The sequence below is a fragment of the Alosa sapidissima genome, chromosome 2, assembly GCF_018492685.1.
Source record: "Alosa sapidissima isolate fAloSap1 chromosome 2, fAloSap1.pri, whole genome shotgun sequence".
In the NCBI taxonomy this organism is placed as follows: domain Eukaryota; kingdom Metazoa; phylum Chordata; class Actinopteri; order Clupeiformes; family Clupeidae; genus Alosa; species Alosa sapidissima.
The window spans coordinates 38457170-38471268 of NC_055958.1; the positions used below are offsets into that span (position 1 = coordinate 38457170).

The following is a 14099-nucleotide window of genomic DNA, read 5'->3' on the forward strand; positions in this document are numbered from 1 at the left end:
AGACAGTTTTCTGTGAATATCTCGAGAACCGTAGGGCCTAGGAGGTCCACCTTTTTTTTGTATGTTGGTCTTAAGGGGGCATGTCAACCCATCCCATTACCACTTATTTCATGTATAGCGCCACCTAGTTAAAAATTAAAAAGCAAAAAATTAGGTGTTTTCATCACAATATCTCTGGCTGACAAGGTCAAAACTGCACGAAATTAAAAGTGTAGGATCATTATGACACCCTCCGAATGCATGCCAAGTTTTGTGTACTTTCGTTCATGGGGGGCCTTACAATAAAATAATTTATGTGTACATTTAGTGACGTACACCAACAAGGATTCCCGGGACACTGAAAGACCGGGGTACACAAAACTTGGTGGGCATGTACCCCCACATGGATAGCATGGAACCGTCATTCTTCATTTTGATCTGTAGCCCCCCCCCCGCTGGACTGGACCCCCCGAAAGGAGGGTAGGGCAGACACAGTTCTCTGTGAATATCTTGAGAACTGTAGGGCCTAGGATGACCAATTTTTTCCGTATGTTTGCCTCCAGGGGTCATGTTAACCCATTCCATGTGCACACATGTGCATAAACAGATACACACGCACACACATACATTTACAGTAATCATACGTATGACACATACTCACACAGTAGACATATGTACGCATGGATGCACATGCACAAACACACATATGCAGGCAAACACACAAGCACGCACATACACACACACACACACACCCACACACATAAACATAAATTTGTACACGCACACATGCACACAATTCAAGAATTTTTCCCGTCATCTACTCCCTGAATTTTTGGTCATTGATACCCGGGACACCGAACCACCGGGGTACATGAAATTTGGTGGGTATGTAGCCCCACTAGACTTTTACGGAAAAATTTCATTTCGTCCCCGAGGACCACCACCACCCCCCACCCCACCCCCCGTGCTGGGCCCCCCGAACCGCAAAAAAAAAACAGTTTTTCCTAAATAACTACCTGAACCGTGGCACTGAGGATGAAGAATCTTTTATGGTATGTTGGTCTTAAGGGCCCACATCAACCTGGCTCATAATCACTCATTTGTGATTTGCACCCCCACCCCCCGGTAAAAAATGAAAATGCAATATTATTCTGCTTTAATCGCCCCTATCTTCAGTTAAGATGTTCAGAACTGCACCAAATGTTATGTGTATGATTGACCTGGCATTCTCTGGGGGTATGCCAAGTTTTGTAGAATTTCATCCATGGGGGGGTCTAAAAAAATTAGGTTATGTGTACATTTAGTGACTGTACACTCATTGGCCTGTAAATGGCGGTGCACACATATACACATGCACACACACAGGCACCCACATACTATCGGTATTAGAACGGCCGATACATAATTACAAATTCAGTAGGATTAAAAGAAAGCCAAAATAAATATTCATCATCATCATCATGGCTGCATTTTCAGTATTGGCGATAAGTAGTCGTTTGTCCACTAGATGGCGCATCGTTGCAGTGAGACGTAATTTTGTTGGAAGTTAAAAGTGGGTTGGAAAAAACAATGGACGCTTCCTACAAGGACTGTAATTTACCGCAGCGAACATCTAATAAGGATAGGACGATGTTCACATGAAGTGTAATTCCCATTTCTTCTTGAAGCCGAAATAAATCTGAGGATGTTTATCGGACATGCTTGTTTTTTACTGCAGGTAAGTTAATCTTGTAATATCAATAAGGTGATGGTTGAGTGATGGAGGCATTTGATTGATTGCATTTGTAGAAAACTATAAATGCGGTTATACCAAGCAAATTGATAGCAGCACTGTTTGTATCTTTCGACTGTCATTTATTGCACGTGCTACAAAATCATTCTGTGCAATGGAAGATTTACCAACGTTACACCGGTCTGATACAGTTTTGCCTATACATGCGTGAGACTTTATTTTGTTTTAAGTGCGTGCAGGGTGTGAGAGGGGAATCGATGTGCTTTGATTACAGCTTGGTAGTTGTAGTCTGTGAAATTAAAAAGCACGTGTGTGTGAAGTATCCAAACAATTACACCTTCATTTCATTATGGCTGCTTTAGCAACACACCTTAAGCTACTGTGTAGTGGGTCCCATTTAGAAGTGGCTACTTCATTCGCGCTTTCCTTGACTCATGGAGCTGCGTGAATGTTATTACAACTTTTCGCCACGATATGGCAGTTTAAGTCCGCTTGATACTGTAAGTCGTAAGCCATTGGTTTCCAAAGGAGATTTTATTTGTGTCGCCAGCATAGCCTATTGACAATTTATGTTGTAAATAGGCCTACTTTATAATCCTACCTGTAGCTTAGGGAAGCTAACAGCTTTCTATTAGGATCTAGTTTGTTAGTTACAGTTTTGTCATAACTCCCTGATGCATTTTTGCTTTTAGAATAGCCAGAGCGTGTATATCTCAATCGGAAAATTAAACAATATCGGGTGCCTATGGACTAGGCTGGGTGAACCCAGCCTGATCTGCCCGCTATTTATTTTTTGATTTCTTAAAAGATTGAGCTTGGTCTGATGAAAGCCAGACTAGCCATGGACCTCAGTTACACAATGCAAGGGAACATGAATCAGCCTATATTTGCACAAACAATAACGGACAAAAGCTCTTCAACTTTGGCCCGTTAAAATGTGTATGAACAGTCTAGCGACGCATTTCATCAAGGCCCATTTGGACATGTCAGTTATTTGCACCACTGGTTAGATGTAAAACAGCATTTCGTTTCAGACTACTGTTACTTAATTTGTGCATTAACAATAACGTTTCAGACTACTGTTACTTAATTTGTGCATTGACAATAAAGTATTACATGAACTAAAGATGACTAAAATCTTATGTAGAAGAAGAAACATTCACAAAAAATCCATCCATCCAAAAATGACCTTTGTTTTTGATAGCTGTTGAAAACGGCATGGAACTGACAGAGATGTTTTTGTTTATAAATACATAAAAAATAAATAAATAAATAAATAACATTATGCTGATACCTTTTGCTTTTCCCAAATACTGTAGCCTACAGGTGTAAGTGACCTTTCATCAATCCAGTTGCAATGGATGAACTGTGATGAACTGCCCTACTTGTGATTGTTTAGAGATTGTAAAGGTTTTATAACAATGCTACATCTTCTTTGGCTATTCTACAATCTATTCACCTTTTCAGCACCAGTAGGCTACTTTCTGTGCAGCCGCACACACACACTCAGGCATGCCAAACAAGCATACACAAAAGTTTCAAGAGTGGGGGATGGAGTAAAATATTGAGACAAATTGAAGTGTGATTTATTTTCGCGGAACGGATGTACAGGACTGAGCGGCGGTCATATTTTGTACCGCTATGCAGTACATCTAGTTTATATACTGTGTGTCATCATCACAGATCACTGACTATGTTAATGAATCTTGTTATTTCTATACTGTGTGACATCATCATAGATCACTGACTTTGTTATTCAGAATCACGTCGTTCCTATTCTGTGTGTTGTTTATTTGCTGGGTACTTATGTGTCATTTGTTATATATGTTATAATGTTATGAAGAGTATCTACTACAAATGACTGCAGAATGACTGTATGGAAGTCGTTATTACACCCATGACTGCTTTGTGTTTTCTTCATGTCTGTGGTCCAACACATTATGTATTTGATTTCATACATGTGCCATTTCCTGGCATGTTATGAAGAGTATCTACAACAATGTGCAGAATGACTGTATGGAACTCATTACTACACCCATGACTGCTTTCTTCATGTTCTTCATGTTTGTTGTCCAACACTTCTCCTGGCTGTTCCATCCCCTGAAGTCTGCAACCTTGGCGTCATCCTGGTCTCTCTGTCAGTCCAATCCCACATTAAAAACACCACAACATCTGCATTCCAATCCACATTAAAAACACCGGAACATGCATTCTAATTCCACATTAAAAACACCACAACATCTGCATTCTATCACTTGAAAAACATCTCAAGACTTCGACCCTCACTATCCGACTCAATAACCGCAACCCTCATCCACTGTTTCATCTCGTCTGGACTACTGCAATGTGTCACAAACACCTTGGCTCAAAGGGAATGGACATAGGGAGACAGACACCGTAGGATAACGTTTAAATAATAATCCTACATTTATTTACAAATATTTACATAAGTCAGTAAGTGAGGAGCAACAAAAGATAACATAAAGTGTCACGCGCATCAGCAATGTGTAGGCTATGTGTAGTGCATAAAGAAAAGGCAATCTGAACAGCCGCAGCCAGCTCTCAGCAGCGTCAAGCCACAGGACACAGGCTTTATTCCGGAGTCCATTGACAGGGAGCCACGCCCCTCATTAACGACAACCCACTGGAACACTCTAGCTCCTCCTGCAGGTCGAAATAGACATGACAAACAGGAACTATATGCCTAGTGCTCAGGAGCACCATAAAGGCAAAGGGAGGAAAAGGCACCTCAATGCCATACTCACAGGTCTTCCCTCCAAGGCCCTGGACAGGCTGTAATATGTTCATGTAATATGGAGCTAAATTTGTCTCAATAATATTTGTATATGCGCAGAGGGGGATCCACAAATATTTCTTGATTTGCATGTGTGTTTTGATATCTACAAATAAAAAAAATCATATTTGTAACTCGTATATGGATTTTTACAAATATAGATGTGCATTTGTAAATAAAATGCCATTTGTAAAACCGAAAATTTAATTTGTGAAATGTGATTCTGCATTTGTGGATCACCAGCACACGCATTCTTCGCTTTCCAAAGTTACATGTTTTTGAGACATTCTTCGCATGAAAGTCGCACAAATCCACACGTAAAAAATTATATTTGGAACTTGTAAAATGGTTTTCACAATTCTGCCCTACAATCCAACAGTATCTGCAAAAATCTCAAACTGAGAAAAACAGCTTTTTGTGTTTTTCTTACACCAAGTATAAGCATCAAATTATATTCAACATCAAGGGGTATCATTAGATCAAAGTGAGGTGAATATTAAACATTTTGTTTTTTGACATTTAGGCAAATTTTGGTAGTTTAATAGGCTATACTGCACTTTGCCTTTGCATTACTGCTTATACTTACATGGCCATACAATAACATTTTGCAGTAAGTGTAGCAAGTGATCATAATCACTCAGTTTTTATATTAATTGAGGAGGTACTTACTACATTTTAGTGAAGATACAGTATGCTGCTTGATGCCTTAACAATGGCAACTCTGTCATTTATAAACATTTATGTAAAAATGGAACAAAATCAATCGAGTATTCTTGTAGACTTTCATGTCCAGCAATATTGCATTGCTGCACACCAAAACCTAACCTTTGACACCTTTGGACACTACTGCTTATATTTAAAGTATATGTTAATTACTTTTTGTAAAATCTGACTGGCTATTTTGAATGAATATGATACTTTCACTGGCATTTAATATTGTGAGACTGTATCATGATAGACACCTAATGTGTGTGTGAGTGTGAATGGTAGTGTGCCTTTTTAGAAGAAAGTCCAGGGCCTTTTTTTAGTCCCAGTCTGTCCCTGCGCACACACACACACACATACACACACACACACACACACACCCTATTAGAGTAAGGGCAAGTGGAACAAAGGCAGAATGCAGCAATGGCAAGTGAAATCAAGGCAGTAAGGGCAGATACTGCACTCTGCCTTGGTTTCACTCTACTTGTCTATACAAACTGCAAACTAAAAATGTAAATTCAGCTAAGAAATTTATTAGGTAGACATATGAAATTTTAACAGATTGAAGAGCAGACCATCTACTTGTAGGGCAGAATTGTAGATGTGTATTTGTAAATGAAATGGCATTTGTAAAACTGAAAATTGCCTTTGTGAAATCTAATTTTGCATTTGTGGATCACCAGCATACGCATTTTTCGTTTTCACATTTGTGGATCAGCACACGTATTTTTGAGACAATCTTTGCAGCAGAGAAGCCACCCAGATCCACAAATAGCCTACCTCTAATTCGCCCGATATGGACTCATAACACACAGAGCTAGCGAACCGACGCCTCAAAAGTGCTGCTGGCATGCGAGCCAGTACCCTGGGCTCAACTGTCAGCATGCTCGCCTCCCAATCCAAGGTGCTGCTGCTGTTCGCGGGTTCGAGCCCGGGCGTGTGCAGAGCTGAATCACGCAGGTTCAACACAACACAGGTTACATTCAGAACCCAGCTGCCAGGGTCTTAATGGGCACTAAGGTCCATCTCATGCAGCTCCATCCGCATCATTGACAAAATCCTGCTTCTTTTTTTTTAATATATATACTCTTGATCCCGCGAGGCAAATTTGGTCTCTGCATTTATCCCAATCCGTGAATTAGTGAAACACTCAGCAGACAGTGAGCACACACTAATCCTGGTGCAGTGAGCTGCCTGCAACAACAGCAGCGCTCAGGGAGCAGTGAGGGGTTAGGTGCCTTGCTCAAGGGCACTTCAGCCGCTTGCTACTGGTCAGGGTTCGAACCGGCAGCCCTCCGGTCACAAGTCCGAAGCGCTAACCAGTAGGCCACGTCTGCCCCCAAACTCTCACCTGTACAAGTCCCTCCATGCTCTGGCCCCTAAATACCTTTCTGACCTACTTCACCCCTACACTCCTCTGCGGTCCCTCCGGTCCTCCAACAAGGACCAGCTGGCCATACCCCGCACCAGACCTAAGACCTTTGGGGACAGGGCCTTTTGCATAGCCAACATTTGTATTACTGTAATTCCCTGACCATTAATTGAGGTTTATACTTTGATTTTGCAAAATGTCTTAAGCTATGAGGTTAATACATGGGGGTGGGCTACACATATACATTTCTTTTCTTTCTTCATTCTTCTTTATTAAAGCACAATCTGATTCTGATTCATGGGGCTATTGGGCACTGTGGTTAATAAACGGATTTAGTTAATACCTGGCTTTCCCCCCCCACATAAAACACTGTCTTGCCCTTTATACACAATGCTACTAACACACAAGAAATGACTGTACTGAGCGTCAAACAAGGCACTCATGCCTGTACTGTCTCTTGAATAATGCCTGTAGATTAGGTTTCAAACTTTGCAGATATGCTGCATGATCATTCAGATCACCAATGTGGCTGTGCATCTTCCGGAACTCTCTCACTGTGTGACCACAGACATGTAATTTCAGATAGATTTCACCTTCTTCACCCAGTCCCTGGTCTTTCATTCTCTTGTCAATTATTTGGAGGAGCTCTCCAATATCTGCATCTTTGTAGCAGGCATTTCTCTGCACTTTCCCTGACACAAAGCTCTCACATTCTGTATTGACAGCATCACAGATATCCTGGATCTGCTGTTGATTTCTACGATTTTTTCCAAGCCACTGTTTTTTCACAGTGAATTTTTCCAGTCCACAATCCTGCAAATTGGACTGAAGAATCAGTTCGACATGCCCAGTGTTTGTCTTAAAATGTGACAGCAGCACAGACTTAATTCGCTTACAAACATCTTGCGCTGGTATCAAATTAATTGACAGGTTATATATATAATGACTTTCCATAACTTCTCAAATTCACTTTCAAGATCTTTATCAGTTAGAACAGTTTTTGTCCCCTTACATTTGCCCTGCAGTTCTTGAATCTTTCTCTGTATTATGTCTGATGAAATTTTCTTCATAATTTTGATTCCCTCTTTCGTCTTAATAGGTCTCTTCAAAGAGTTTTGTATCGAAATTTCGGTCTCTCTTCTCAGGCGTCTGACACTGTTCCTGAAATCTTCTTTGTATTGCTGCACCAAACTCTTCTTGAGCCCATAGACGTCTTCACTGTAGCCAGCATTCACTGGCGCCATCAGTTGACTTCCATTCCAAAGTGCAGGGATGTAGAAGTTGTCTTTGTCAGAATCATGTTTCATCACATCAGTGAACTTTGTGTTACCTTCTTTTCTCTCCATTTTACCTGCTATCCGGGTCATCTCATCCAGCTGCTCCATCAGCTTCGTCCGCTCTCTCTGGTTGTGCTCGTGAGCAGCCATGTCTGGCATGTTCTGATGCACAAACACACATCTGGGCTTCTTCGGAACCTCCTTCATTCTGAAGAATGCATGGACCACAATCTGCAGAATGTCCTTCATCTCTGTGTTGTTCTCCATGGAAATGTTGATGATGGTGATGTCACTGAGTCCTATGACCAGCGTTGCGAGTTCATTGTCGTGTTCGTAGTTTGTGTCTAATGCGGCCAGCTCAGGTGATTTTAGGCCCTCTGTGTTGATGATCATGATGAAGTCACACTTGAGCTCAGATCGGAGTTCCTCAGAGACTCTAATCAGCAGCATGAAGGCTCCTCTGGTAGACGTTCCACTGCTAACTGCAAACTGCACTCCAAACATGGTGTTGAGGAAGGTGGACTTTCCAGTGCTCTGCACTCCCAGCACAGTCAGCACCAGGATCCTACTCTTGGAGTCCACCAGCTGATGTAGCTGGGTCAGGACTTCTGATATCCACTTCATTAGGATGTTTGCTGCGTCTCCATCGACCAGCTCAACTGGAAACCCATCCAGCAGCATCTGAGCACACAGAGAAGGCAGGTGCTGGACTTGCTGTTTGGCTCTTTTGTTTTCTGGAAGGGAGCAAGCGCACTCATAAAGTTGGCCCAGCTCACGTAAGAAGTGCTCAAGACCCAGTGTGCAGTTGGCGATTTGATCAGCTAATGATGCAGATGCTCCCTTGGCCTGTGGTATTCTGTGAGAGTGTGTTTTCTGTTGTTCACGATTCTGATGGCAAAGGTTGTCCAACTGAATTTTTAACCACTTAAGGAAATAGAAACTACTCTTGACTGGGATATCCCATCTGTGAAGTTGGTCATGGCCTCCGAAATATCTGCCTGGTGCTGCTTCTTCCTCAAATCACTAACTTTGTGCTGGAGTAAAGCTCTGCACTGTTTTACATCTTGCCCTTTGACTGTCTTTTTTATTCTGTACATTTCTTCCTCCGCTTGGCTGATCTCCTTCCACATTTTTCCATGCAAGGGCAACTGTTGCACCTTGAACTTTGCAATATCATCAATACTGTTACTGATGGCTTCAGCGTAACGTCTGCCCTCAACACACTCGCCGCAGTCCTCATCTACTTCAATACCAGCCTGACGAGCAACCTCCGCCATGTCCACCATTTTCATTACGGCTGGTTTCTTCTTTACGATCACATTCTTGTCCCTGATGTTGAGTTTTCTGCATGAGTGTCTCCATGCTGAAGTTCTCACTCTGAGAGCTGGAGACCAGGAACAGCTTTGCTTTGTTCCTGTCATTGGTCAGAGTGCTGAGGTCTCCCTGTAGGTCATCACTGAATATGAAAACTGCAGCTGAGGTTTGACACAGGAAGGACATCTGGGTCTTAAACAGCATACCGTCTCCTCTCAGATTGGCCATAGCTACTGGCTCGGTGAATATGTCTGTGTTTCCTTTCCCACAGGGGAGGTACCAGGTGACTTCAACCAGTCCATCTGAGATTCTCCTGGGCACATCTCCACACTCCATGTCATGATGAATAAATGCGTAGTTTTGCTGATGAGGATTACTAAGAAGCTTGTTCAGAGTTTGAGATTTGGCTAAACTGCTCTCTCCTAGTCTAACGAACAGATGCCTTGTCACTAGCTACAGATTGAGGTCTGAACTTTTTCACCAGGTCTCTCATGGCCCACAACATCAGGGTGCTTTGTTGGGTATCACAATTTGGCAACAACAGAGGAACAGCAAACTGACACATAGACATTTTAGAGACCAATTCCTGCTGGAGGAAAAGATCTGCACAATGGAAAAGAGCAATGATCAAATCTAGAGGATTTATGGTATCAGATTCATTACTATCATCAGAGAAACTGTAGTCATGATTTTGAGCCTGTACACATCTGATGTTTCTAGCATTAATATTGGCCAACATCAGTCCATTTAAGAAGTTATGTGGTAGTTCTTTCAGATTTTCTGCTGGTTTTTCAGAAATTGTGTTACTGTTGATCTCCAGGGCTGAGCTGAGTGTGAGCTTCCCTCCATGAAGATCCTTCAGACCCAAAGCAGCCAGAAACTCAGGAAGACCAGGACCTGGGGGTGATGAAAGCAAAATCAATGACTAGTGTCAACACCACCAAGAGACAGGCAATAGGCAACTAAATAAGTGCAGTATAGCATATCCCTGTTTGCAATAGGCACCTACCTATGTGCAATATAGCATATCCCTGTTTACAATAGGCACCTACCTATGTGCAATACAGCATATGCCTGTTTACGATAGGCACCTTAAATAAGTGCAGTATAGCATATCCCTGTTTACAATAGGCACCTACCTATGTGCAATATAACCTATAGTTCATTTCTGGTTTTGTTTCAGTATGTTTCCTTCCTTTGTTTCCTTACCCACTCTGAAGGTTTTGGAGATCGGTTTGCTTGGTTTGCCATTGGTCACCACTGTGGACACATTGATAGTGTAATCCTGTCCTGGTTGTAGGTCTGTGATGGTATGATGGGGGGCGTCACTGTGAATGGTATCAATGCACATCTTTTCTTTGAAGAGCTCTAGTAGGTAAAACACCTGGTCAACTCGGTCGGGCTTGCTCCATGTCAGAGAGATACTTGAGGCACCCAGATCCACACTGAGATTCTCTGGTGAAGGAATCTCTGCAGGGTAGAAGAGTTAGAGTTAAGAGTCTCACTTCTCTGTAGCTTTCTTGGTAATACTGATGATGGCAGATCACCATGATTGTGTCCAACAATCAAACATAGATTTCCTATTAATGGCCACTGAAACTGCAGTGAATGAGTTTGAACCTTCACATAGTTCACAGTCAAGCCTGCTTACACCCCACAGAGTAAGTAGTCAGCAGTTAGCCATATTATGTGACACAGCACTCAGTGAAATATACATTTACATTTATACACTTAGCAGACACTTTTATCCAAAGCAACTTATGACAGTTATATCACAAGGGCCATTGACTCCAGAGCAACTCAGGGTTAAAGCTGCAGTAGGCAAGAATTTTTTGATCATATTCACTGAAACCGACACTATGCTCAGACAGAGCAACATAAATCAGCCGGTTTTAGAAAAAAACCTGCACTTCTACCTCCACCTAGAGCCTGTAATTTGTTTTGCAAAATTCCACAGCTTCTGGTCCAATCAGAGCAGGGCTGTGTATCTGACTGTCAATCACAGTCTGGTGCAATCTGGTGCATACTGACGAGCACAAACTCAATGAGAGGGTGCTCGGTGGTAGTGGGGTAGGGGCATGAGAGTTGTAAACATTCAACATTTTGGCCCCTCAATCTGTCAGACTTGCCTACTGCAGCTTTAAGTGTCTTGCTTTTGGGCAAAACGGTGGAAGCCAGGAATTGAACCCACAACTTTTCAGGCTTCTGTATGCTAGCCCAGCTCCTTAGCCACCAAAGCTACCACCCTAAATGTACAATAAGATATATTCCTATTATTAATTGGTATTAATTAATAGTATAAATAATACTTATTTAACTGAACAATTTGACTGGCATGTTCGCAATTTATCACTTTTTTATTTCTATAAAACTGTGGGGAAAAAGAGGAGTCAGTCTTTGCCTGACCAATTCTCCAATGTGTAAGAGTTAATATTACAGACAAGCCACTTCTTTAGGATTAATGTTTACATTTCTGGCCTTAAAACCGAAAGCATTTTTGCAAAGGCACAAAGTAGCAGAGCTTCAATAACTTTGAGCCATACAAAGAGGTCATATGAACATCTTCCTCAGATACATTACCTGTGTGTACATGTCCTTGCAAATATGAGCTCTCACATCACTGACGGTGGCCACAGTAAAGTTATACCTCTGTCCTGAAAGCAACCCGGTCACCTGTGCTCCTAAGCGCCGCACCGGTATGCTGCGTGGTGCTTGGCCTGGACTAGTCCAGGTGACTTTGAACATTTGGTGGTCAGTAGTGCCCTTTGGTGGGGGCCATTTCAAAGTCACTGCGTCTGGCCTCACTGAGAACTGGATCTTTCCAGGTGGATCTAAAATATGTAAGACATGGGATGGTTCAGCCTAATGTCACCGGTTGGTTGGTTTTTATTTAATGTTGTTTGTAAATCTATTTACAGTCAAGCCATGACAAAGTGCAGGTACCTTTTTGGATGGATAAAATGGACTGAGTCTGTAAAAGAAGGAGGAAATTATGACACAAGCCTAGAGAATCTTCTTAATGTATGAGTGTCAGGTGAGGAATTCCTTAGTGACTCATGAAGAATGGTACAAGACACTTGGCCATGTTCAGTTGTAGATCAGTTTTAGGATAGTTTTTGAGGAATTGAGGAGAGGAATTGTGTCATGTATGAACTTTGTGTTCTAAATCAGCGGACAGTTTCAGGCCCAAGAATGGCCCACTTTTTTCCATGGTGGTGGAAATTGCATTACTGAAGCCCTTAGTATCCTGTATCCAGGGCTGTAGTGGAGGCTAAACACAAGTACACACAGTTTATCCACCTCTTATTGGAGTTGATCCACTTCTTAAAAGAGGTTATTTACCAACTGCAACTTTAAACATTAAAAAATCACCACATTTTTGAATGTTACACATTCCACATGTCCACATTTACAATAGGCACACTCATCAACACTCTAAGAACCATTTAATACCACTGGTATAGTTATAAACATTTGGACAATAACCTCCACCATCATGAAACATGTTCTGAATGCCTTTTTTAAAAATCCGATACCGCATGGCACAGTCCACATTACAGTGATCACCAAATTCATAGTTTGCCCACCTCTTATTTTACAACTCCCCCCCCCCCCCCCATAGTTTTTATTATTAACATGTTTCAACAAATGTGTAAAGGTTAAATAATAGTTAGATAGATAGATAGATTGATAGATAGATAGATACTTTATACTTTATTGATCCCCAAGGGGAAATTCAAATAATAAATCATTCATTGGTGCAACTCGCAAACTTATCACCCGCCTCTTTTCACTCTCTCAAAGTCCCTGACATATTTTTTGTAGGCTATCCTCTGCCCCCTCAACCAGATGCTGAGCTGCCAAAATATCCATTTTGTGTGTGTCTGTAGGTACTTGGAGAGGGGCGATGTATGTTGTAAAAATGCAAAGGGAACGTTTGAGCAGTGAGGATAATCTCATATTTCAGAAGAGGATTTCAATTTATCCCTTAGCTTTGACCCCTCACACCGCAAGCATGTCGACTGCGTGTCAGCTGCGTTACCTGTCCGTTTTCATTCCGCCGGCCATTTTAAAGGTGCTCTAAGCGATGTTGGGTAATGTCACTTCTGTTGATGTTCAAATAAAACAGAGAGCTAGCTCGCTACTCCCTCCCCTCCTCCCGTGCAATTGAAACTCTCTTAAACATGCTCGATTAGTGGGTTAGCGAGGTATGTTGCGCTCATAGCCAGGGTATGCTGTGACACGAAAGTGGATCTGTTTTAGTGTTGCTGTATCACCATGGTGTCTTATGCTGTCAACCAAACCTGGTCGGGAGCAGGTTATGTGCTAAGTTATAGCTCAAATTGTGTAAAACTACCGGCCACTGACCAATGAATTATCTTGAAAAACAAAGCAATGGTATCAATCACATGTAGGATTCTATCATATTATCTTACAGGTGGAGCTCCACCTCTACAAACATTTTGGATCTCGCATGCGCTTTAACAGTGTTGTGCGTGCAAATATGCCACTATGGACGTGCATACCATACAACATTTTATGACAATCGATTTATTTGATGTTGCTAGACACTAAAAATGACCGGAGTGTAGATTACGCTATCGATCATAAATGTGGAAGTAATTGTTTTTTAAAATAGGCGGTCTTGTGCTATCCACGTTTCACGATTGGCCAACATCATCCCAACACCGAGAACGCGCACAGATCTGAGCTGAAAGCCTGCTATCATAGTATCACTTAACTTATACCCCTGAGTCAAGGCATTGTGTAGCCTCGATATGTCTAGATAGCCTAGATATGTCTAACGTAGGGCTGTCAATCGATAAAAAAAAATAATCTAATTAATTACATACTCTGTGATTAATTAATCTAAATTAATCACATATATAATTTTTGCTGTGAAAGTATTTTAAATATTTAAATTCA

General features: G+C 41.7%; 1 pseudogene; it reads right to left on the reverse strand.

The window, feature by feature from the left end:
- Positions 1-6081: 6081 nt before the first annotated feature.
- LOC121697392 lies at positions 6082-13190 on the reverse strand (annotated as a pseudogene).
- Positions 13191-14099: the final 909 nt, after the last annotated feature.